Below are 25,417 nucleotides of genomic sequence, written 5' to 3'. Positions count from 1 at the left end.
TTCATACACAAAAGGCAGAAAAATTCTCAATTACATAGAGCATAGAACATAAAGACATTGGACATATCCTTCACCATACAGTGAAGAAGCAAATTATTTAAACTGAGGACATGTGTTTTTCATGCCAGATGTCAGAGTCCTGGGAGACCCAGTCTGTGTGAAATGTATCCGGTGCTGCTTCTTGAAGACTGTTTTAGGGATCTGGAACAGCAGCTGGATGACCTACGGCTTGTACGGAGGAGTGAAGATATAACCGATCAGAGTACAAGGAAGTAATCACCCCAAAGTAGCAGGTAGCATCTGCTGAAATATAAACAGTTTTGGGTGGAAGATCTTACATCAGAGGTGAGTGGCTGGGTGACTGTCAGGAGAAATGGACATGTGAGTAGACAGTAAGTGAGGAGCACCCTGTGGCCATTCCCCTCAATAATAAGTATTTCATTTTGGATACCATTGTGGGGGATGACCTCCCAGGGGAATGGCATGGAGACCAGGTTACTGGCAATGAGCATGGGTCTGTGGTGCAGAAGGGAAAGAGGGAGGAGAGGGGAGTGGTAATAATAGGGGACTCAATAGTCAGGGGAACAGAGAGGACGTTCTGTGCACTTGTATGGTATGTTGGCTAGCAGGGGTCAAGGTCAGAGACGTCTCAGATCACATACACAGGATTTTGGAGAGAGAGGGAGAGTAGACAGATGTCCTTGTACATATTGGCACCAATGACGTGGGAAGGAAAAGCAAAGAGGTCCTACAAAAAGAACTTAGAGAGCTAGGCAGAAACCTGAGGAGCAGGATGTCCACAGTAGGATTTCTGGTTTACTACCTGTGTCACATGCCACTGAGGGTAGAAACAGGATGAACTGGCAGATTAATGCATGGGTGAGAAGGTGGTGCAGGGGGAGGGGTTAAGGTTTTGAATGATTAGGATCTCTTCTGGGGAGGTATGACCTGTACGAAAGGGATGGATTGCACCTAAACCCAAGGGGGACCAATATTCATGGGAGCAGGCATGTTAGAGCTGTTGGAGAGGGTTTAAACTAATTTGTCAGGGGGATGGGAATCGGAGTGAAGGGACTCAGGATAGGACAGATGATAAAAAAGCAAAGATAATGTGCAGACAGACTGTCAGGAAGGGCAGGCAAAATTGCAGCCAGCAGGGTGAGTATCAATGTATTAGGGATGCAGAATCAAAAAGGACAGCAAGTGTGCTAGATGTGGTAGTGTATGAAGGAAGAGAAGTGGGTGCAGTTACTGTTACAAGGGAGAAGGTGCTCAAAAAGCTGAAAGACATGTGTCACCTGGACCAGAGGAACTGCATCCTGGGGTTCTGAAAGAGATAACAGTAGAGATTGTGGAGGCATTAGAAATGATCTTTCAAAAATCATTGGACTCTGGCATGGTGCCAGAGGATTAGAAAACTGCAAACATCACACCACTCTAAGAAAGGAGGAAGGCAGCAGAAAGGAATTTATAGACCAATTAGCCTGAACTAAGTAGTTGGGAAGATGTTGGAGTCAATTATTAAGGAATACTTAATACTTGGTGGAATACTTGGTGACACAGGACAAGATAGGATAAAATCAGCATGGTTTCTTTCAAGGAAAATCCTGTCTAATGAACCTGTTGGAATTTGTTGAGGAGATTACAAGTAGGATAGATAAAGGAGATGCAGTGGATGTTGAATATTTGGACTTCTAGAAGGCCTTTGACAAGGTGCCACACATGAGGCTGCTTACCAAGTTAAGATCCCATGGTAATACAGGAAGGTTACTGGAATGGTTAGAGCATTGGCTGATTGGTAGCAGGCAGTAAATCCTTTTTAGGTTGACTGCCAGTGACCAGTGAACACCGCAGGGGTTGGTGTTGAGACTGCTTCTTTTTATGCTGTATATCAAGATGATGGAATAGATGGCTTTGTTGTGAAGTTTGTAGATGATATGAAGAGTGGCATAGGGGCAGTTGGTTTTGAGCAAACAGGTAGACTGCAGATGGGATTAGACATATTCAGAGAATGGGCAAGAAAGTGGAAAATGAAATACAGTGTTGGAAAATAAATATGCAGACTATTTTTTAAAAGGGAGAAAATCCAAATATCTGAATGTTAAGGGACTGGGGAGTACTTGTGCAGAGCACCCTAAAGGATAAATTGCTGGTTGAGTTGGTGGTTGGAAAGGCAAATTCATTGCTCATATTCATTTCATGAGGTCCAGAATAGAAGAGCAGGGATGTGAGTCTGGGGCTTCGTAGGGCACTGGTGAGGCCTTACGTTGAGTATTGTGAACAGTTTTGCCCTCCTCATCTAAGAAAAGTTGTGCTGGCATTGGAGAGAGTTCAGAGGTGATTCACAAGGATGATTCCAGGAATTAAAAGGTTATCATATAAGGAATGTGTGTTAGCTCTGGGTCTTTACTCACAGGAGTTTAGAAGGATGAGAGGGGATCTCATTGAAATCTTTTGAATATTGAAAGGCCCAGACAAAGTCTGTGGAAAGGATGTTGCACATGGTGGGAGAGTCTAAGGACAAGAAAAGGGCACAGCCTCTGGATAGAGGTGCATCTATTTAAAACAGAGATGTAGAGAAATTTATTTAGACAGAAGGTGGTGAATTTGTGGAATTTGTTACCACAGGCAGCTGTTGAGGACAGGTCATTGGGTATATTTAAGGCCGAGATTGATAGATTCTTGATTGAACATCAAAGGTTACAGGGAGAAGACTGGACTGAGGAGGTGAAAGAAGGATCAACCATGATTGAATGGCAGAGCACCTCGAAGGGCCAAGTGGCCTATTTCTGCTTCTATGTCTTATGGTCTTTCACCTTAAAGATATACTCTCTAGTATTGACATTTTAACTCGATCTATCAGGCTTGGGGTTTTTCATATAATTTTATAATCTTCATATAAAATTGGAAAAAGTGCTAGGTCAGAAAATAGGGCAATTGACGTAAGTGTAGATGCAGTGTGTATAGAGATTGTCAGGAAGAATAGGCTATGGAAATGGCATACTGTAACTGCAGTCAGTTGAGTGGGATGAAATGTGTCTAGCTTAATGCAAGAACTATCAGGAACAAGGACAATGGACTTACAAGACCTGGCTGTCACAAAGGTAGGAATAGCTGTTGGATGATCCAGGGTTTAGATGGTTCAAAAGGAACAGGGAGGGAGGTAATAAGTTGGGGAGTGACATTGCTAATCAGGGATATTTTCACAGCTGCAGAAAGGGAGGAGTCATGTAGGGATTGTCAACTGAGTCAGCGTGGGTGGAAGTTAGAAACAGGAAGCCAGCAATCTCTCGATAAGGAGTATTCTATATCCTCCAATAGCAATTGAGACACTAAAGTGCAAATCAGGATGTAGATTCTAGAAAGATGCAAAAATAAGAGGTTTGGTGTCATTGGCAACTTCAATCTCCTAATATTGATTGGCACCTCCTTAGTGCAAAAGGTTGAGATGAGGCAGAATTTATTAGGTGTGCCCAATAAGGATTCCTGACGTGACATGTAGACAGGAGAGGCTAAACTGGATCTGGTACTAGATAATGAATGTGGTCAGATATCAGATCTCTTAAGAGGTGAACATTTAAGAGACAATGGCACAAATTCCTATACCTTTATCATAGCCTTAGACGGTGATAGGAGCAGATGGCATCAGAAAGTATTTAATTGTGGGAGAGTGAATAATAATGCTATTTGGCTGGAATGTGGACATGTAAATGGGGAATGTATGTACTCAGAAAAATGCAACACAGAAATGTGGCTGTTGCTTAGAGACTACTTGCATGGAGTTCAGGATGGTTTTGTCCCTTTGAGGGTGAAAGAACCATGGCTGACAAGAGATGCGGAACATCTAGTCATGAGGAAGAAACAAGTATGTTTCAGATTTCGGAGCAAGGATTAGAGGGGTCTCAAGAGAGTTAAAGGTAGCCATGAATGAACCAAGTATGGACTTAGAAGTGCACGAAGGAGAGAGATTTCTGCAGCACTGGTTATGATCTTTAGATAGATAGATAGATAGATAGATAGATAGATACTTTATTCATCCCCATGGGGAAATTCAACATTTTTTCCAATGTCCCATACACTTGTTGTAGCAAAACTAATTACATACAATACTTAACTCAGTAAAAATATGATATGCATCTAAATCACTCTCTCAAAAAGCATTAATAATAGCTTTTAAAAAGTTCTTAAGTAGTTTACTTAAATACATTAAATACAATCAACCCCGGCACTTTAACATATCTTACTCCTGGCGGTTGAATTGTAAAGCCTAATGGCATTGGGGAGTATTGACCTCTTCATCCTGTCTGAGGAGCATTGCATCGATAGCAACCTGTCGCTGAAACTGCTTCTCTGTCTCTGGATGGTGCTATGTAGAGGATGTTCAGGGTTTTCCATAATTGACCGTAGCCTACTCAGCGCCCTTCGCTCAGCTACCGATGTTATACTCTCCAGTACTTTGCCCACGACAGAGCCCGCCTTCCTTACCAGCTTATTAAGACGTGAAGCGTCCCTCTTCTTAATGCTGCCTCCCCAACACGCCACCACAAAGAAGAGGGCGCTCTCCACAACTGACATATAGAACATCTTCAGCATCTCACTACAGACATTGAATGACGCCAACCTTCTAAGGAAGTACAGTCGACTCTGTGCCTTCCTGCACAAGGCATCTGTGTTGGCAGTCCAGTCTAGCTTCTCGTCTAACTGTACTCCCAGATACTTGTAGGTCTTAACCTGCTCCACACATTCTCCATTAATGATCACTGGCTCCATATGAGGCCTAGATCTCCTAAAGTCCACCACCATCTCCTTGGTCTTGGTGATATTGAGACACAGGTAGTTTGAGTTGCACCATATCACAAAGTCCTGTATCAGTTTCCTATACTCCTCCTCCTGTCCATTCCTGACACACCCCACTATGGCCGTGTCATCAGCGAACTTCTGCACATGGCAGGACTCTGAGTTATATTGGAAGTCTGATGTGTACAGGGTGAAAAAGAGAGAGCACGGTCCCCTGCGGCGCTCCTGTGCTGCTGACCACTGTGTCAGACCTACAGTCTCCCAACCGCACATACTGAGGTCTATCTGTCAAGTAGTCCACTATCCAATCCACCATGTGAGAGTCTACTCCCATCTCCGTTAGTTTGTGCCTTAAGATCTTGGGCTGGATGGTGCTAAGGGCACTAGAGAAGTCCAGGAATGTAATCCTCACAGCACCACTGACCCCATCTAGGTGAGAGAGAGATTTGTGCAGCAAATACGTGATAGCATCCTCCACTCCCACCTTCTCCTTATACGCAAACTGAAGAGGATCCCGGGCGTGCCTGGTTTGTGGCCTCAGATTCTGTATTATCAGCCGCTCCATGGTCTTCAACACGTGCGACGTCAAGGCAACAGGTCTGAAGTCATTCAACTCCTTTGGTTGTGGTTTCTTCGGTACCGGGACAATACAGGATGTTTTCCACTGTTTGGGTACTCTTCTCTGCTCCAGGCTCATGTTGAAGATGCGCTGTAGTGGTTCTCCCAGCTCAGTCGCACAGGCCCTCAGTAGAGAAGTCAATGTTCATGCCATCAGGTTGGAGGCTTCCCAGCCAGTATATAAGGTGTTTTTCCTCCAACCTGAGTGTGACTTCATCTTGATAGTAGAGGAGACCATGGATAGACATATCAGAATGAGAATGGGACGTGGAATTAAAATGTGTGGCCACTGGGAGATCCTGCTTTCTCTGGTGGACCGAGCATAGGTGTTCAGTGAAACAGTCTCCCAGTCTGCGTCGGGTCTCACCAATATATAAAAGGCTACACTGGGAGCACTGGACGCAGTATACCACACCAGCTGACTCACAGGTGAAGTGTTGCCTCACCTGGAAGGACTGTCTGGGGCCCTGAATGGTGGTGAGGGAGGAAGTGTAAAGGCAGGTGTAGCACTTGTTCCATTTACAAGGATAAGTGCCAGGAGGGAGATCGGTGGGAAGGGATGGGGGGGACGAGTGGACAAAGGAGTTGCGTAGGGAGCAATCCCTGCGGAAAGCAGGGGGGGGGGGGAGGGAAAAATGTGCTTGGTAGTGGGATCCCATTGGAGGTGGCGGAAATTACGGAGAATTATACGTTGGATCCGGAGGCTGGTGGGGTGGTAGGTGAGGACAAGGGGAACCCTATCCCGAGTGGGGTGGCGGGCGAATGGGATGAGGGCAGATGTGCGGGAAATGGGAGAGATCTCTTAGTATCTTTCCTTTCAGTTAGTCCTGTCGAAGGGTCTCGGCCCGAAATGTCGACGGTGCTTCTCCTTATAGATGCTGCCTGGCCTGCTGTGTTCCACCAGCATTTTGTCTGGGATGCAGACCATCTGGCCCTGGGGATTTATCTGCCTTTAATCCCTTCAATTTACCTAACACCACTTCCCTACTAACATGTATTTCCCTCAGTTCCTCCATCTCACTAGACCCTCGGTCCCCTACTATTTCCGGAAGATTATTTATGTCCTCCTTAGTAAAGACAGAAACAAAGTAGATATTCAATTGGTCTGCCATGTCCTTGTTCCCCATGATCAATTTACCTGTTTCTGACTGTAAGGGACCTACATTTGTCTTATCCAATCTTTGTCTTTTCACATATCTATAAAAGTTTTTACAGTCAGTTTTTATGTTCCCTGCCAGCTTTCTCTCAAAATCTTTTTTCCCTTTCCTCATTAAGCCCTTTGTCCTCCTCTGCTGGACTCTGAATTTCTCCCAGTCCTCAGGTGTGCCGCTTTTTCTGGCTAATTAGTATGTTTCTTCTTTGGAATTGATACTATCCCTAATTTCCCTTGTCAGCCACGGGTGCACTACCTTCCCTGGTTTATTCTTTTGCCAAACTGGGATGAACACTTGTTGTAGTTCATCCATGTGATCTTTAAATGCTTGCCATTGCATATCCATCGTCAACCCTTTAAGTATCATTTGCCAGTCTATCTTAGCTAATTCACGTCTCATACCTTCAAAGTTACCCTTCTTTAAGTTCAGAACCTTTGTTTCTGAATTAACTATGTCACTCTCCATCTTAATGAAGAATATTATGGTCACTCTTACCCAAGGGGCCTCGCATGACAAGATTGCTAACTAACCCTTCCTCATTGCTCAATACCTAATCTAGAATGGCCTGCTCTCTAGTTGGTTTCTCGACATGTTGGTTCAGAAAACCATCCCGCATACATTCCAAGAAATTCTCTTTCTCAGCACCCTTACCAATCTGGTTCACCAAATCTATATGTAGATTGAAGTCACCCATTATAACTACTGTTCCTTTACTATACGCATTTCTTATTTCCTGTTTAATGCCATCCCCAACCTCACTACAACTGTTAGGTGGCCTGTACACAACTCCCACCAGTGTTTTCTACCCCTTAGTGTTATGCAGCTCTACCCATATTGATTCCACATTCTCCAGGCTAATGTCCTTCCTTTCTATTGCGTTAATCTCCTCTCTAACCAGCAACGCTACCCCACCTCCTTTTCTTTCCTGTCTATCCCCCCTGAATATTGAATATCCCTGGATGCTGAGCTCCCATCCTTGGTCACCCTGGAGCCATGTCTCTGTGATCCCAACTATATCATATTCATTAATAACTATCTGCACATTCAATTCATCCACCTTGCTACGAATGCTCCTCGCATTGACACACAAAGCCTTCAGGCTTGTTTTTACAACACTCTTAGAGCTTATACAATTATGTTGAAAAGTGGCCCTTTTTGCTTTTTGCTCTGGATTTGCCTGCCTGCCACTTTTACTTTTCACCTTACTATTTTTTGCTTCTACCCTCATTTTACACCCCTCTGTCTCTCTGCACTTGTTCCCATCCCACTGCCACATTAGTTTAAATTCTCCTGAACAGCAGTAGCAAACGCTCCCCCTAGGACATTGGTTCCAGTCCAGTCCAGGTGCAGACCGTCCTGTTTGTACCGGTCCCACCTCCCCCAGAACTGGTTCCAATGCCCCAAAAATTTGAATCCCTGCCCCTTGCACCATTTTTCAAGCCACATATTCATCTGAAATATCCTCCTATTACTACTCTGACTAGCACGTGGCACTGGTAGTAATCCAGAGATTATTACCTTTGTGGTCCTACTTTTTAGTTTATCTCCTAACTCCCTAAATTCACCTTGTAGGACTTCATCCTGTTTTTTACCTATATCGTTGGTACCTATGTGCACCACGACCACTGGCTGTTCACCCTCCCACTCCAGAATGTCCTGCAGCCGCTTAGAGACATCCTTGACCCTTGCACCAGGGAGGCAACATACCATCTTGGAGTCTCGTTTGCGGCCACAGAAATGCCTATCTATTCCCCTTACAATTGAATCCCCTATCACTATAGCTCTCCCACTCCTTTTCCTTCCCTCCTGTGCCGCAGAGCCACCCATGGTGCAATGAACTCGGCTGCTGCTGCCTTCCCCTGATGAGACATCTCCCCCAACAGTATCCAAAACAGTATATATGTTTAGGAGGGAGATGACCCCAGGGGACTCCTGCACTACCTGCCTACTGCTATGCTGTCTAGTGGCCACCCCTTCCCTTTCTGCCTGTGTAGCCTTTACTTGCGATGTGGCCAACTCATTGAACGTGCTATTCACGACTTTCTCAGCATTGCGGATGCTCCAGTATGAATCCAATCACAGCTCCAGATGCTCAATGCGGTCTGCCATAAGCTGCAGCTGGACACACTTCCTGCACACATAGTCGTCAGGGACACTGGAAGTATCCCTGATTTCCCACATGCTGCAGGATGAACAAACCACGGGGCCGATCTCAGCTGACATGACCTACCCAATACGTTGCATCAACTTTTGAAATGTTCTCCTTTTAAAGGAACTTACCTGGCCTTACCTCACTTGGAGTGAAGCTCGTCCTCAGTCTCTGCTTGTCGAAGCCTCTTGAGACAAAGCCTTCCTACTCTGTCTCCCTCTACTCCGTCACCTGCTACAATGTCACCCGCTCCGTCTAACTGCTCTCTTTAAATACTCCTGCTGCCTCACGGTCCGACTTACACGCACTTGTGCAGTCGTGCCCCCGTTAACCTGCTGAAGAAAATATTATTCCTTTGTACAAGAAAAATAATAGGGATAATCCTGGAAATTATTAATGACTCTTATATTAGTAGTGAGCAAAATATGGGAGAGGATTCTTTACAGGATTTATGAGCATTTGGAGAGACGCAGTTTGATTAGGGATAACCAGCATGGCTTTGTTAGGGGCAGTTTGTGCTTCATGAGCCTGTCTGTATCTTTGTGGAACTATTTGTTCTTCTGCCATCAGGTAAATGTTACAGGAGCATCAAAACAAAAACCACAAGGCTACTAAACAGCTTCCTCCCACAGGCAGTCAGACTGCTAAACAGCTGCTCTACCTGACTCTGCTTTGGACATTTTTAACTTGCACTGGACACGTATCACTTGTTTTTAACTGACATGTGGCTGTTGTGTTTTACTATTTATTGTTATGTTTATTATTTAGTGTTGTGTTTGTTATGTTATGATTGCACTACTCCTGGGAAATGCTGTCTCATTCTGCCCTGCAGAGCTGATGTATGATTAGAATGACAATAAAGTTTTTGAATCTTGAGAATCTTGAATCTTAATAATAGACTCCAACACTTTCTCAACCACTGAGGTTAGGCTAACTGGCCTATAATTTCCTTTCTTTTGCCTTCCTCCCTTAAAGAGTGGAGTGACATTTGCAATCTTCCAATCCTTGAAAGCTCATGACCAATCTCTTCAGCAACTTCTCTCAGGACTCTGGGATGTAGTCCATCTGGCCCAGGTGACTTATCCACCTTAAGTCCTTTGAGTTTGCCTAGTACTTTTTCCTTTGTAATAGCAATGACACTCACTCCTGCTCCCTGATACTTACAGACCTCTGGCACACTGATAGTGACTTCCACAGTGAAGACAGATGCAAAGTACCTATTAATTTCATCTACTATTTCTTTGTACCCTGTTACTACCTCACCTTGCCAAAGGCTTTCTGAAAATCCAAGTACACTACATTAACCAATTGCTTTTGTCTATCTTGTTTATTGTTTCTTCAAAGAATTCCAACAGATATGTCAGGCAAAATTTTACCATGCTGACTACGGCCTATTTTATCATGTGCCTCTAATTCTCCTGAGACCTTATCCTTAATAATCAACTCCAACATCTTCCCAGCCACAGAGATCAGACTAACTGGCGTACAATTTTCTTTCTTCTGCCTTTCTCCTTTCTTGAAGATTAGAGTGACATTTGCAATTTTCCGGTCTTCTGGAACCATTCCAGAATCTAGTGATTCTTGAAAGATCATTCCTAATGCCTCCACGATCTCTTTAGCCACATCTTTCAGAACACTGGTGTTTACACCATCTAGTCCTGGGTGACTTATCTACCTTCAGACCTTTCAGTTTCCCAAGAATCATCTATCTAGTTATGGTAGCTTTACACACTTCATGATCCCTGACACTTGGAACTTCCACCATACACCACAGTAAAGACTGATGCAAAATACTTATTCAGTTCACCCACCATTTCCCTGTTCTCCATTACTTCCTTTCCATCATCGTTTTCCAGCATTCTGATATTCACTCTCATCTCTCTTTTGCACTTTTTGAATCTTTAATATTATTGCTAGCTTATTTTCGTATTCCATCTTTACTTTCTTAATGACCTTTTTAGTTGCCTCCTAATGGTATTTGAAAGCTTCCCAATCATCTAACTTCCCACTAATTTTTTATCTAATGTATGTCATGTCTTTGGCTTTTTTGCTGGCCTTAACTGTTTGTCATAGTCCCTTCTGGCAATCCCCCACCTGGCTATTTTCCTCAGGAATTTGGCCTCAGTCACCTCGTTTAGTTTCCAATCATTCTCAGGTTCCACTAACTACAAACACCTGCTTTCCATCAGCAAATACCATATAAAAACCCTGTGACCACAATGAGGAGCTGCCAGTTCAATGGTTGACTTGTATATGAGTAACCTTGTTCCATGGTTCTTAGGACTATTAGTTCTAAGTCTAGCATCGTTCCTGAATTCTCTACTAAAACTGAGACTCTGGATAAAGACGCCCTTGGCACCCATTCCACGCTCGCTATGACTGTAACACCTCCCGACACGGCCTCTGCACCCGTGTTCAGCACTTGGGCTCGTTCCACCACCACGTCCTTGTAACTGGCCACGATGAACCCAGCAGACACGGATCCCGTACAACAGGCCCTGACCAGCCAGGTCTACCTATTGGGAGCCCACGACCAACTACTTTGGGAGATCACGGAAAGCCTTCAGACACTAACCATGAATGTGCAGAAGGTCAGTGAACAAGTGAACTGGGTCTCTGTTTCTGTTTCTCCGTCCCCTCCAAGAACCCTGGCTACCCAAACCACACCGCTTGGGATGGCTTCGCCCCCAGAATCAGCAACACCATCCCCACGAGAGCCATATGTACCCTACGCCGAGGACCCAGGTAGGTGCTGGGCCTTCCTGTTACAATGTTCCCTAGTCTTTGAGCTGCAGCCATGTACCTATACTTCTGATAAATCATAGATTGCGTACATCATGAGGCTGCTACGAGGGGATGCCTTGGCTTGGGCAATTGTGATATGGGATAACTGACTAGAGGTTTGTTCCTCCTACTCCTCCTTTGTTGCTGAAATGAGGAAAGTCTTCGAACAATCCATTTGTGGTAAGGACGCCGTGAAATGGTTGCTTACTCTTCGTCAGGCTTTGTGAACTGTGGCCAGGTATTAAGAACATAGAACATAGAATAGTACAGCACAGTACAGGCCCTTCATCCCACAATGTTGTGCTGACCCTTAAACCCTGCCTCCCATATAAACCCCCACCTTAAATTCCTCCATATACCTGTCTAGTAGTCTCTTAAACTTCACTAGTATATCTGCATCCACTACTGACTCAGGCAGTGCATTCCACGCATCAACCTCTCTCAGAGTAAAAAAACCTTCCTTTAATATTCCCTTTGAACTTCCCACCCCTTACCTTAAAGCCATGTCCTCTTGTATTGAGCAGTGGTGCCCTGGGGAAGAGGTGCTGGCTGTCCTCACTAACTATTCATCTTACTATCTTGTACACCTCTATCATGTCTCCACTCATCCTCCTTCTCTCCAGAGAGTAAAGCCCTAGCTCCCTTAATCCCTGATCATAATCCATACTCTCTAAACCAGGCAGCATCCTTGTAAATCTCCTCTGTACCCTTTTCAATGCTTCCATATCCTTCCTATAGTGAAGCGACCAGAACTGGACACAATACTGCAAGTGTGGCTTAACCAGAGTTTTACAGAGCTGCATCATTACATCGCGACTCTTAAACTCTATCCCTCGATTTATGAAAGCTAACACCTCATAAGCTTTAACTACCCTATCTATGAGGCAACTTTCAGGGATCTGTGGACATGTACCCCAGATCCCTCTGCTCCTCCACACTACCAAGTATTCTGCCATTTACTTTGCACTCTGCCTTGGAGTTTGTCCTTCCAAAGTGTATCACTTCACACTTCTCTGGGTTGAACTCCATCTGCCACTTCTCAGCACACTTCTGCATCCTATCAATGTCTCTCTGCAATCTTCATCACTATCTACAACACCACCAACCTTTGTGTCGTCTGCAAACTTGCCAACCCACCCTTCCACCCCCACATCCAGGTCGTTAATAAAAATTCCATTGAGTTCCGGACCTTAGTCGCAGACTCCGGGTGGAATGACGAGGCCTTACGGGAGGCGTTTTGACAGGGCCTCTCGGACAAGATAAGGGATGAGCTGGCCGCGAGGGAGGACACTGGACTCTCTGATCTTGCTAGCCATTCGATTAGATTATCGACTTCAGGAGCGTCAGAGAGAGAGAGAACCAGTCACCCTGCTCCTCGGGGAAGCCCTCTGTCCAGCTTACCAGTCTCAGCCAGCCCCCCCCTTCCCCAGACCATAGCACGATCTCGTGCTATGACCGTCCCCACCCCCCTGGGGGAGGAACCGATGTAGCTGGGATGGAACCGTCTCTCCCCAGCCGAACGAATTCGGAGGTGGAGAGCCGGGGATTGCTATGATTGCGGCCAGCCAGGACATTTCTGGGATACCTGCCCTCAACAGCCAAAAGGGAGGTCTCACCAGTGAGAAAGGGAGCTCTGGTGAGCTGAATGATAATCCCTTCAGCACCCCAGACTCAGATGCCGATCCCAGCCACTCTGAATTATCAACAACACTCCCTGTCCCTATCAACTTTGGTGGATTCCGGTGCGGAGGGCAATCAGCTGGACGAAGACATAGCCACCCAGGCTGGAATACCTCGTGAGCTGCTAATCACTGCCCTGGAGGCCCGGCCCTGGAAGGAAAACTTCTGGCTCGGGTGACCCACCGTACACCACCCCTGACCTTGATCCTAACTAGCAATCATCGGGAGGAGGTACAATTCAGTCTCATTCGTTTACCTCAAGCCCCGGTAGTTCTAGGGTATCCATGGCTGACCCAACACAATCCCCATATCGACTGGTCTACTGGGAAGATAGTCAAATGGAGCCCATCTTGCCATGCCAACTGTCTGCGATCGGCCCCATCTCCCAGAGGAGCTACCGGGACCCTGTCTGTTTTGGAACCCCTTGACTTGTCCCGCGTCCCCACAGAGTACCATGACTTGGGACAGGTGTTCAGTAAACAACGGGCCCTTTCCCTGTCTTCGCACCGCCCATATGATTGCGCCATTGATCTTCTCCCTGGGGCCTCGCTACCCACCAGTCGCCTTTTTAATCTATCCCGACCGGAGAGAGAGGCCATGGAGAAATACATTAGTGAGTCCCTCACAGCAGGCATTATCAGGCCTTCATCCTCCCCGGTAAGCGCCAGTTTCTTTTTTGTCGAAAAGAAGATGGGACGCTTCGCCCTCGTATCGACCACCGAGGTCTAAATAATATAACAATTCAGAACAAGTACCCTCTACCCCTCATTAGTTTGGCATTTGAACCACTGCATGGAGCCACCATCTTCTCAAAGCTGGACCATCGCAATGCCTACCATTTAGTCAGGATGAGGGAGGGGGACGAATGGAAGACTGCCTTTAATACACCTCTGGGCCACTTTGAATATTTAGTCATGCCATTTGGCCTCACCAATGCTCCTGCAGTTTTCCAAACCCTGATCAATGATGTACTGAGAGACTTTATCAATCAGTTCGTATTTGTTTACCTTTACGATATCCTGATATTTTCTAGCAGCCTCAAGAACACATACACCATGTCCATCAAGTCCTCCAGAGACTGTGGGAAAACCAGTTATTTGCAAAGGTGGATAAATGCAAGTTCCACGTCCCTTCGGTCAGTTTCCTAAGTGATATAATTGAAAGCGGGCAGGTAAAAGCAGACCCCGAGAAGATCCGGGCAGTGGAGGAATGGCCTAGACCCACGACACGCAAACAACTTCAACGATTCCTGGGGTTTGCAAACTCCTACTGCAGATTCATCAGGGACTACAGTCGAGTGGCAGCCCCCCTTACCCGGCTTACCTCGCCTACCACCCTGTTTTGCTGGGACTCCGAAGCGGACTCAGCATTCACCAACCTGAAGAGGCGTTTCACCACTACTCCCATCCTGGTCCATCCAGACCCATCCCGTCAATTCATCGTGGAGGAGAACGCCTCTGACTCTGGGGTAGGAGCGGTCCTATCCCAACGGGCAAGTTCGGACGATAAGCTTCATCCCTGCGCTTTCTACTCTCGCAGACTGTCCCCCGCCGAGCGGAATTACGACGTTGGGAATCGGAAATTGCTGGCGGTCAAATTAGCACTGAAAGAATGGAGGCACTGGTTGGAGGAGGCAGAACACCCGTTCGTGGTATGGACTGATCAGAACCTGGGGTATATTCAGACCGCCAAACGATTGAATATCCACCAGGCCCATTGGGCATTGTTTTTTGGACGGTTCAAGTTTACCCTCACGTACTGTCCAGGATCCAAGAACAGGAAGCCGGACGTGCTATCCCACCGGCATGACTCCAAGGATGACACCTTCAGTCTAGAGACGATCCTCCCACCATCCTGCGTGGTGGCCACCCTCACTTGGGAGATCGAGGCTAAAATAAAGGAAGCCCAGTGGGACGGCCCCGACCCTGGAAATGGACCCGGTGATCGCCTGTACGTGCCCGTCTCCGTCAGGTCTCAGGTTCTCCAATGGGGGCACACATCCCGGTTCGCCTGCCACCCTGGGAGTGATCGGACCCTGGCTCTCCTGAGGAAGCACTTCTGGTGGCCGTCCATGGAGGGGTCACCTGTTCTTATGTCTCGGCTTGTTCCATCTGTGCCTGGGAAAAGGTCTTCCATCGACCACCTGCGGGTCTACTTAGTCCTCTACCTGTCCCTGGTCGTCCCTGGTCACACATCGCCCTAGACTTCGTCACCGGTCTATCCCCTTCCCGCGAAAATACCACTGTCCTCACTGTGGTGGACCGATTCTCCAAGGCGGTGCACTTTGTGGCCCTCCCTGAACTCCCATCTGCTCAAGAAACCGCAGATCTTCTCATCCACCACGTCTTCCGCCTCCATGGAATCCCCGCGGACATCGTCTCCGATCAAGGACCCCAGTTCGTCTCGCAGGTATGGAAGGCCTTCAGTCAAGCCTTAGGTGCATCGGTCAGCCTGTCATCCAGCTTCCACCCCCAGATGAACGGGCAGATGGAACGGGTCAACCAAGACCTGGAGGCAACGCTACGTTGTGTAACGGCAAACAACCCGTCGACCTGGAGTGACCATCTCCCGTGGGTTGAGTATGTCCACGACTCTCTGGTGAGCTCTGCCATTGGGAGGTCTCTGTTCGAGTGCTCCCTTGGGTACCAACCCCCACTGTTCCCCGCGCAAGAAGAGGATATTGCGGTACTGTCGGTTCGGGACCATATTGAGCGGCGCCTTAAGATTTGGGAGGAAACACGCACGGCCCTACTCAGATCAACAAATCGAAATAAGAAGACAGCCAACCGACTCCAGCGCCGGAGTATCAACCTGGGCAGATGGTGTGGCTTTCCTCCAAGGACATCCTGCTCAAAAACGAACATAGGAAACTCGCCCCTCGCTTCCTGGGACCATTCAAGGTTGAAAGAGTTATCAATCCCACAGCAGTCCGCCTAAAGCTGCCAAAGTCCATGCGCATCCACTCAACTTTTCATATGTCTCAGTTAAAGCCAGCTTCCATCAGCCCCTTGTGTTCCCCAGCTGAGCCTCCCCACCTGCCCGTATCATCGACAACCATCTGGCATACACTGTCCGACTACTAGATGTGCACCGTCGGGGCAGGGGTTTCCAATGCCTGGTGGACTGGGAAGGGTATGGTCCAGAAGAGCATTCCTGAGTCCCCCGCTCCTTCATCCTAGACCCTTTCCTCATCCAGGATTTTCATTGGGACCATCCAGACAGGCCTGGAGGCTCCCGTTGAGGGAGGGGTACTGTCATGTTCCCTTCTGGCAATCCCCCACCTGGCTATTTTCCTCAGGAACTGGGCCTCAGTCACCTCGTTTAGTTTCCAATCATTCTCAGGTTCCACTAACTACAAACACCTGCTTTCCATCAGCAAATGCCATATAAAAACCCTATGACCACAACAAGGAGCTGCCAGTTCATTGGTTGACTCATATATGAGTAACCTTGTTCCATGGTTCTTAGGACTATCAGTTCTAAGTCTAGCATCATTCCTGAATTCTCTACTAAAACCGAGACTCTGGGTAAAGACTCCCTTGACACCAATTCCACGCTTGCTATGACCGTAACACCTGCCGACTCGGCCTCCGTACCCGTGTTCAGTACTTGGGTTCATTCCACCGCCACGTCCTTGCAACACTCCTTTTGTAGCCACAGTCATGTCATCTTGCCTTTAGAATACTACTTCCTCTTTAGGATTTATATATCCTGTGCCTTCCAAAATTGCATCCAGAAAGTCCAGCCATTGCTTCTCAGCTGGCATCCCTGCCAGTGTTCTTTTCCAATAAAAATTTCCAGTAAAGATATACAAATCAGAGAAGTTCAGCAAACTGATAATACAAAAGACATAAACAGCAATAAAGAAGAGTATATATTGTCAAAATCAAATAGGTATAATGTTATGCTGTTATATATACAGTATAATAAAAAAAACACAACTCTTAACAAATCGTAAAAAAAAAAATCAGAAAATTTTATTTAGATAAAGGGGAAAAAAACCTGCTAAACTAAATAAGAATGAAAAAAAAGTAAGATTGGGCAGTCCATTTGAGGATAAAATTAAAAAAGAAAGAAAGAAAAAACATCCTTCTAGTCACCTCCGAACCTTCACGGATAAGGATTTTCCCCAAAGAGGATAAATAAAAATAAATAAATAAATAAAAATTAAATCATGTGAAAATATTGAATAAAGGGTCGCCAGACTTAATCAAAATTAAAAGATGTATCAAACGTCTGGCTTCTAATTTTCTCCAAGCTTAAACATGAGATAATGGAGGACAGCCAATACAAAACAGTAGGTGGATTAGATTCTTTCCTGTATAACAAGATAGCTCTCCTAGCCAGTAAAGTTGAAAAGGCTAACTCATGTTGAGTGGAAGCAGATACTCTACCTACTTCCTCTGGAATAATCCCGAAAATTGCCGTAAGTGAATTGGGTTGAACATCCACAACTATAACTTTAAATACATCTAAAAATGTGTTCTAAATACATCTCTCCAAAAATTATTTAAGCTTACACAGGACCAAAACATATGAGTTAGAGTAGCCACCTCTACATTACATCTGTCACAAATAGGGCTTATATTTCCTAATATATGCACCAATTTATCTTTAGACATATGGGCCCTATGTACTATCTTAAACTGAATTAAGGAATGGCGTGCAAAGATAGATGAATTATTGACTAGATAACAAATTTTACTCCATTGATCATCTGAAAGTGAATGTTGAAATTCTATTTCCCAAGTGCGCTGAACCTTATCATTAGGTGACATGCGAGCATTCATTAACTGTTTATAAATGATAGCTATTAATCGTTTTTGAAATGGTTTAAGCTGAAAGATAGCATAAGCCAAATTTGAAGAATAGGCCAAGGGATAATTCAGTTAAAAAATCACATTAAAAATTCCCAACCTGTAAGTATCTAAAAAAATGTGTTAGAGATATCATATTTATCCATTAACTACAAAAAAACATTAAACAATCCTGTAAGAACAAATCTAAAAGTTTTTATTCCCTTAGTTTTCCATATTTAAAAAAAGTCTTATCCAGAGTTGATGGTTTAAAAAAAATAGAATAAATATTACTAGAGAGTAAAAAATTATTTAATTCAAAAAATCTACGAAACTGAAACCAGATTTTTAAAGTATGTTTAACGATAGGGTTGAGAGCTTGTCTACCTATTCTGGAGAATGAAAAAGGAAGGGGAGCTCCTAATAAAGAAGCTAAAGAAAAGCCCGTTGCCGAATTTTTCCACCAAATGTAACCATGGTTATCTATATCATAAATCCAAAATGTAATATAATGAATATTAATTGCCCAATAATAAAATCTAAAGTTTGGTAGGACCAGTCCTCCATCTTTTTTTGATTTTTTTGCAATAAAAGTTTATTCACTCTCGAGCTTTTGCTATTCCAAACATAAGACAAAATCATAGAATCAAAAACATCAAAAATTGTTTTTGGAACAAAAGAGGGAACTGCTTGAAATATATATATAAAAATTTTGGTAAAATAACCATTTTTATAGCATTAATTCGACCTATCAATGACATCAACGTACGCGACCATTTAGAAAGCACTTGTTGAGTATATTCAATTAGAGGGGAGAAATTATACTTACATAGGTCCTTAAAATTTTTAGTAATTTTGATACCAAGGTAAGTGAAATGGTTTTTAGCAATATTAAAAGGTATTTGATCATAATAATCAGAATAATTATTAATAAGAAATAATTCACTTTTATGTAAATTGTTTATATCCAGAGAAAAAACTAAATTCCACAAATATAGATAGCATAAAAGGAATAGATTTCCTAGGGTTTGAAATGTAAACTAATAAATCATCTGCATACAACAAAACCTTATGTAATTTATCCCCCCTCTTAATACCCTGCACAGAATTAGAATCCCTAAGGGTGATAGCAAGTGGTTCTAAAACCAAATTAAACAATAAAGGACTAAGAGGACATCCCTGGTGGGTTCCTCCATATAATCTAAAATAAGGAGACTTTTGATTATTAGTTATAACAGTAGCTACCAGGGCATGGTAAATCAATTTAATCCAGGAAATAAATCCCGGGCCAAAATTAAACCTCTTCAAAACCTGAAATAACTAAGGCCACTCCACCCTATCAAAGGCTTTCTCTGCATCCAGAGATACAATACATTCAGATTCTTTGACTGAGGGGGAATAAATGATATTTAACAAGCTTTGAATATTAAAATGTAAGTATCTATTTTTAATAAATCCTGTTTGATCATTTGAGAAAACATTAGGCAAGATATTCTCAAGCCTATTTGCTAGAATCTTAGGATTTTAAAATCTACATTTAATAAAGAAATAGGTTTATAGGATACACATTTCAGTGGGTCTTTTCCTTTTTTTGGAACCAATGAAATTAGTGCCTCATAAAAAGTTTTAGGAAGGTTCCCAGAGGATGTAGAATTGGTAAATGTTTGATGAAGATGTGGTATAAGCTTTTCATGAAAAGTCTTGTAAAATCAGGTCCCGGAGCTTTCCCTAATTGCATAGAGGATAAGCCTTGGCTATCTCCTCTTGTTTAATAGGTGCATCTAATATATCAACACCTTGAGTTGAAATTTGAGGTATATTTCACCTTTGCAAAAATCTATTCATAGTAATAGTATTATCAGAGAATTCAGATTTATAATGATTAGAATAGAAGTCCATAAATATCTTATTAATTTCATAAGGACCTAAAGTTTCAATTCTATTTGGTCCATGAATTTTTAAAATCTGTCTTCTGACCATCCCAGCCTTTAACTGACCAGCCAAAAGCTTAGCAGATTTTCCCCCACGTATATAAAATAAACATTTAGATTTAAAAATTTGCTGTTCAATGGGAAAGGTCAGAAGCAAATCATACTGTGATTGAAGTTTGACCCTTTATATAGGTCAGGGGTGTCAAACTCATTTTAGGTCATGGGCCGGATTGAGCAAAATGCAGCTTCATGCAGGCCGGATCAGTCGGACGCGTGCGAACACAGCTTTCATTGCCTCCGTTTTTTCAGCCTGCTCTCATGTGTCTCAGTCTCTGCTATAACTACAAAGTGTTTCACTTTACAAATTCCGTTTCTTATGAAGAAGACTGCCGAGCAAGACTGCCGAATAAACACTAAAAACCCTGAAAACCTGAATAAACTCAGCATTAGCCATATCATACGCCATAGGCGCTTCGATTACTGGGGCCAGCTTTAATAGTAATTAGATATTATCTCGCGGGCCAAAGATAATTCCACCACGGGCCGGATTTGGCCCGCGGGCCTTGAGTTTGACATATATGATATAGGTCCTCAGTAGGTTTAACTGAATACGCTTTATCTATCTGTTTAATTTTATTAATAAGCACTGACAATTCCGCTTTAGTTTTCTTTCTCAAAACTGCTGAACATGAGATTATCTGTCCCCTAAGAAAAGATTTCAACGTGTCCCATATAACCAGGTTTGACATTCCTTCAGTCGTATTAAATTCAAAAAATATGGAAATTTGCTCCTTAATAAAACTAACAAAAGCTGGATCATGTAACAGTATGGGATTCAGTCTCCACTGTGACATTTTCAAAAATCTATCCAAAAGCTTCAGGGTTAACTTTAAAGGCGCGTGATCTGAGAGCGCAATGATGTCATACGCACACTCAACAATGGAATATAACAAATGTATATCTAAAAATAAAGTAATCAATTTGAGAATACTTATAATGAACGTGTGAGAAAAAAGAGAAATCTTTATCATTGGGGTGTTTATATCTCCAGATATCGATCAGGCCATATTCTAATAAAAAAGAATTAATACAGGCCACCGCTTTATTAAGAAGCGACGGATTGGTTGATGACTTGTCAATCGCCGGATTTAAACAACAATTGAAGTCGCCACCCATGATCAACTTATATTCATTCAAATTCAGTAGCTCAGAAAAAAGTTTCTTAAAAAAAAAATCAGAAATATCTACATTAGGTGCGTATACACACACCAGAGCTACCTTTTGCTCGCATAATAAACCAGTAACAATTAAATTTCTTCCAATCGAATCAGTAATAGTATTAAAGTGCACAAAAGTGATTTTGGGGCTAAGAAATATAGAAATGCCTCTTATCTAACTATCCGACAGCGAATGGTACAAAGCTCCTTTCCAAAATTTGAAAAATCTATCATCCTATTTCCGTATATGATTTTCTTGCGCAAAAATAATATCTGCGTTGTGTTTTTAATTTCTTAAAATTCTTTTTACGCTTAATGGGGTGACTGACACCGTTCCAGTTCCAAGATAGTATATTAATTTTATTAACATCCATGTTTAGAATTGAATTTAATATTATATAAAAGAAATGTTACGCAAGCACAGATTAAACCAAAAGGTGCGGGTACATCCAGAAGGAGTGATGCATTTACGAGAAAAAAATCCATCAAAAGAACGCCCCAATCAAGAAAAAAACCTCCTCTAATAGTTTTCTCCCCCCTCCCAAAAGATAAGAAATCCAGCGATCAGTAGGTTGGCCACATGCTAACTAATAACCCTTGACCTGTTCACCATTTTGCAGCTACGTATTAAATTAAAGCAATCCCACATAAAATAGCCATAATAAAAAGCACAAAGTTCAACTACTACCATGTTATGTCTAACAGTAATAAAAACATAACTGGCAACAGCCATCTTAAAATCAACTAATGTATCTTAATCACATATTCAAAAAAGAATAAATCCGAGCAAATAATATTACAGAGTTCTTTCTCTAGAAAGAAAAAGAATAAATGAGTGTGTCTGTATATATGTATCATGTATGTATATATATGTGTGTGTGTGTGTGTATGTATGTGTATATATGTGTATATATACGTGTATGTATATGTATGTATATATGTATGTATATGTATATGTATATATATGTGTGTGTGTGTGTATATATATATATATAAAACCTAAAACTATGTTAGTATTAAAACAAATAAGAGAAATAAAAAGATTTCTTTTTATTACAGTCCTGTATGGACCATTAGAGTATAAAGTTCCCTACAAAACAGTTATGTATATACTAAATATTAATAAGTTTTAAAAAAAGTTTAGTCAGCCACGTCCCATACCAGAGACTAAAAAAAAGTATAGAATAGACTTAACTCAGAAGATCCATAAACATCTCATACAACAAAATACTTCAGAATTACCAATTGAGTAATCCGGTTAACTTTAAGATTTTATTCAGTAAGCTTAACTTTAAGATTTTTAATGTACTCCCATCCTTCCTGGGGAGAATAGATTCTCAATGACTGAGACTTTTCAGGATAAATTATCAGCCTTACTGGGTTGCGATGGGAGGGGTATAAATCTAATTTATACATTTCACTCATAACTTCTCGGTATTTCCTTCTTTCGGCAAAGATTTCAGGAGGATAATCTGCTACTATACAAATTTCTGTTGATTTAAAGATTAACTTTCGGTTTTTTCTGGCTTCCCTGGTTGTATAATAATGCAGAGAAAGCACAATTGGTCGAGGATGTAATTCAGGTGAATGCTGAGAAAATGGAATTCTACGGACTCTGTCAATTAAAGGGCTAGCTTCCAGGTTCTCACTAAAAAGTGAGTACAACATATCTGAGAAAAATTTTAACAGATCGCCAGCTTCTGTATTTTCAGGCATTTCTAGAATATGAAAAATTCCTCCGATGGCCTCTACTATCTAAACCATTTTTTTCTTCGTTTTAGATAGTTCCGAGGTAATTTCATTGATTTTCTTTTCCATCGAAGATATCGTCATTCCTTGATCTTTAATAGTTTACTTGAATTCATCATGTTCGTTCTCAATTCAGGTTGTAGTCTGCTGAAGTGTTTGAAGTTGACAGTCCAGATTTTTCAGAGAATCTTGAACCGTAGAGATAGCTTTTTCAAGCTTCCCGTTTGAGCCCGTCAGCTTATCGATCTTGGTATTAAGCAACCCGAATTCTGACTTCATGTATTGAGGAAAATATTTCTGCTAAAGTAACAGGTTCCTCCACCTTCTTAGTTTGTTCAGTTTCAGGAAAAGTCTTGCCGCTTCTCAGTTCAATGACAAAACGACTTTTATCAGCCATTGTAATTAGATCATAAATCCTTCAGTAGAAGTAAAAATTCATCAAATCTAAAAAGGATCTGTCAGTGAGATATAAAGTATATTAAAAAAAGGGAGCCGCTAAGAATGCGACGACTCCATGCGCTGCAAAATGATGAATCCCAGGAATTTCTGTTCAAGGGTATAGGTATTTCCATACCAGGCTGTGACGCAGCCTATCAATATACTGTCCATTACACATTTATAGAAATTTACAGATAGAGTTATACAGAAATATGAGAGCCATAGACAGAGTAGATATCCAGAGTCTGTAATCCATTGTAAGGTTATCTAAAACATTGAATGTTTAGGTTTAGAGAGGGAGGATGTCTAAAGGGGAGCTTATGTATACTGTACATCTTTCATAGAATGTGTAGCTCATATCTGGAATGATCTACCGGAAGATGTGACTGAGATAGGTGAATTAACACCATTTAACAGGTAGTTGGACAGATGCATGGATAGGAAAGGCTTAAAGGGATATTGGCCAAACTTTGGTGAATGAGCCTTAGTTACATCAGATGGTCATCTTGGCCAGCATGAGCCAGGTGACCTGAAGGGTCTGAAAGAATCTAGGACTCTCTAACAACATTTAAAAGTAATCTGAACAGCTACTTGATTGAGCAAGTCATAGAGGGATATGGAGTTAATGCAAGCAAATGGAATTGGTATAACTTGGCTACAGTGGCTGAGTGGCTTGTACCTATGTTGCACAACTTTCTGACTTTGTCAGACTGGACAAATTCTACTGGTGCATGAGTTTTGTGATGGTGTTTCAGTTTTCAGACTCTTAACTCTCAATCTATGATGTCTTATTAATTTTAATGCATCAATAATTGAAAGCACCAGGAAGTTGTATTGAGTATAAAAGTGCTAACATTTGTTGCTGTTATCAGTAAAGTCTGTGTTTGCTGCAGCAAAAGAGCAAAGATGGTATTTTTGAATGAAGTTAATGTACTTGATGTCAAGAGCAGGGATCAATTAACACAGTTACTCATCACTGTGATAATGTCTGCAATTGCTTTTGAATTTAAAAAAACATATAAAACAGGTCAGTAAGTGTTCAAAGTGCAATTGAAATGGATGATGTGCGCAGTGTTATGAAACCTGTAACTGGTTTCACTTACCAGCAAAGATAGATGTGTCAGTTGATTCCAATGGTACTATTTTCAAAAGTTTTATTAATAAAGGGGCACAAAAATTAAGGTTAATACAAACATTCAGATAACATGCGTCAATACTCAATCTAAAACGCAGGTACATTAATAATCACTCAGAAATAAGCTCTTTCGTTGTCTAGGGTATAATACTGAGTCCAATTGGAAATATAAAGAGTCACTGAAGTCTGCAGGCTTTTCCCTTTTTGGTTTCACGTGTTGGAGAGAGAGAAGAGAGATTGTTAGGAAAAGAGAACACTTGCCGTTGTCTTTATGAATCAAATCCTCAGCCTCAGAGGATTTGGCTTCCCTGGTGTTAAGTAAAAGCGTTTTTCCGTTGGTTCTAGCCACAAACCCCGCATTCGGAATTTAACGCACGTGGCTTACTTCAAAATGGCTTCCCGTTCCCACGGGAAGCGGTATCGTGCTTCTTGGTGTCTCCTTGGTGCGTCTGAGGGTCGTCCTCTTTCAGACCCTTCTTTATACTGCCTCACGGGATCTCAGGTGTCAATCAGGTTGCAGGTGATGCAATCTCTCTCTCAACCAGCCCACTTTGCCCGAGGGCTTTACAATGTCCCTGCGAGTGGGCACGTCTGCAGTTCCCAGGTGTCACCTGAGAACAATGCCACAGTCTCCAGCTTTTGTCCCAGTGGAATGCGGTATCCAGCACGTCGCTGTCTTTCCATTTCCTGTGTCCATTCGGCCTGTCTCTCTCTCTCTCTTGCTCTCTCTCTCGGGTCATTGACCCCCCCTTTCACTAGGGCTCTTGCAATTCTCACAAAGGAGGGGGCCGGTATCATAACACCTCCCCTCTTAAAAAGGTTTTTACCAGCGGTTAAAACCCAGAGTGGTACAGTCTTACAGAAATTTTGAATCTAATACAATACAGAAGCTTTTCTTTTCACTACAGAGTAATACAGTTATACATTCAAGTCAGCATCTAAACAGTTAACAATTACAGTGTCCCTTTA

Source organism: Hemitrygon akajei, chromosome 10, assembly GCF_048418815.1.
Source record: "Hemitrygon akajei chromosome 10, sHemAka1.3, whole genome shotgun sequence".
Taxonomy (NCBI): Eukaryota; Metazoa; Chordata; class Chondrichthyes; order Myliobatiformes; family Dasyatidae; genus Hemitrygon; species Hemitrygon akajei.
Note: the sequence above shows the minus strand (reverse complement) of the source record.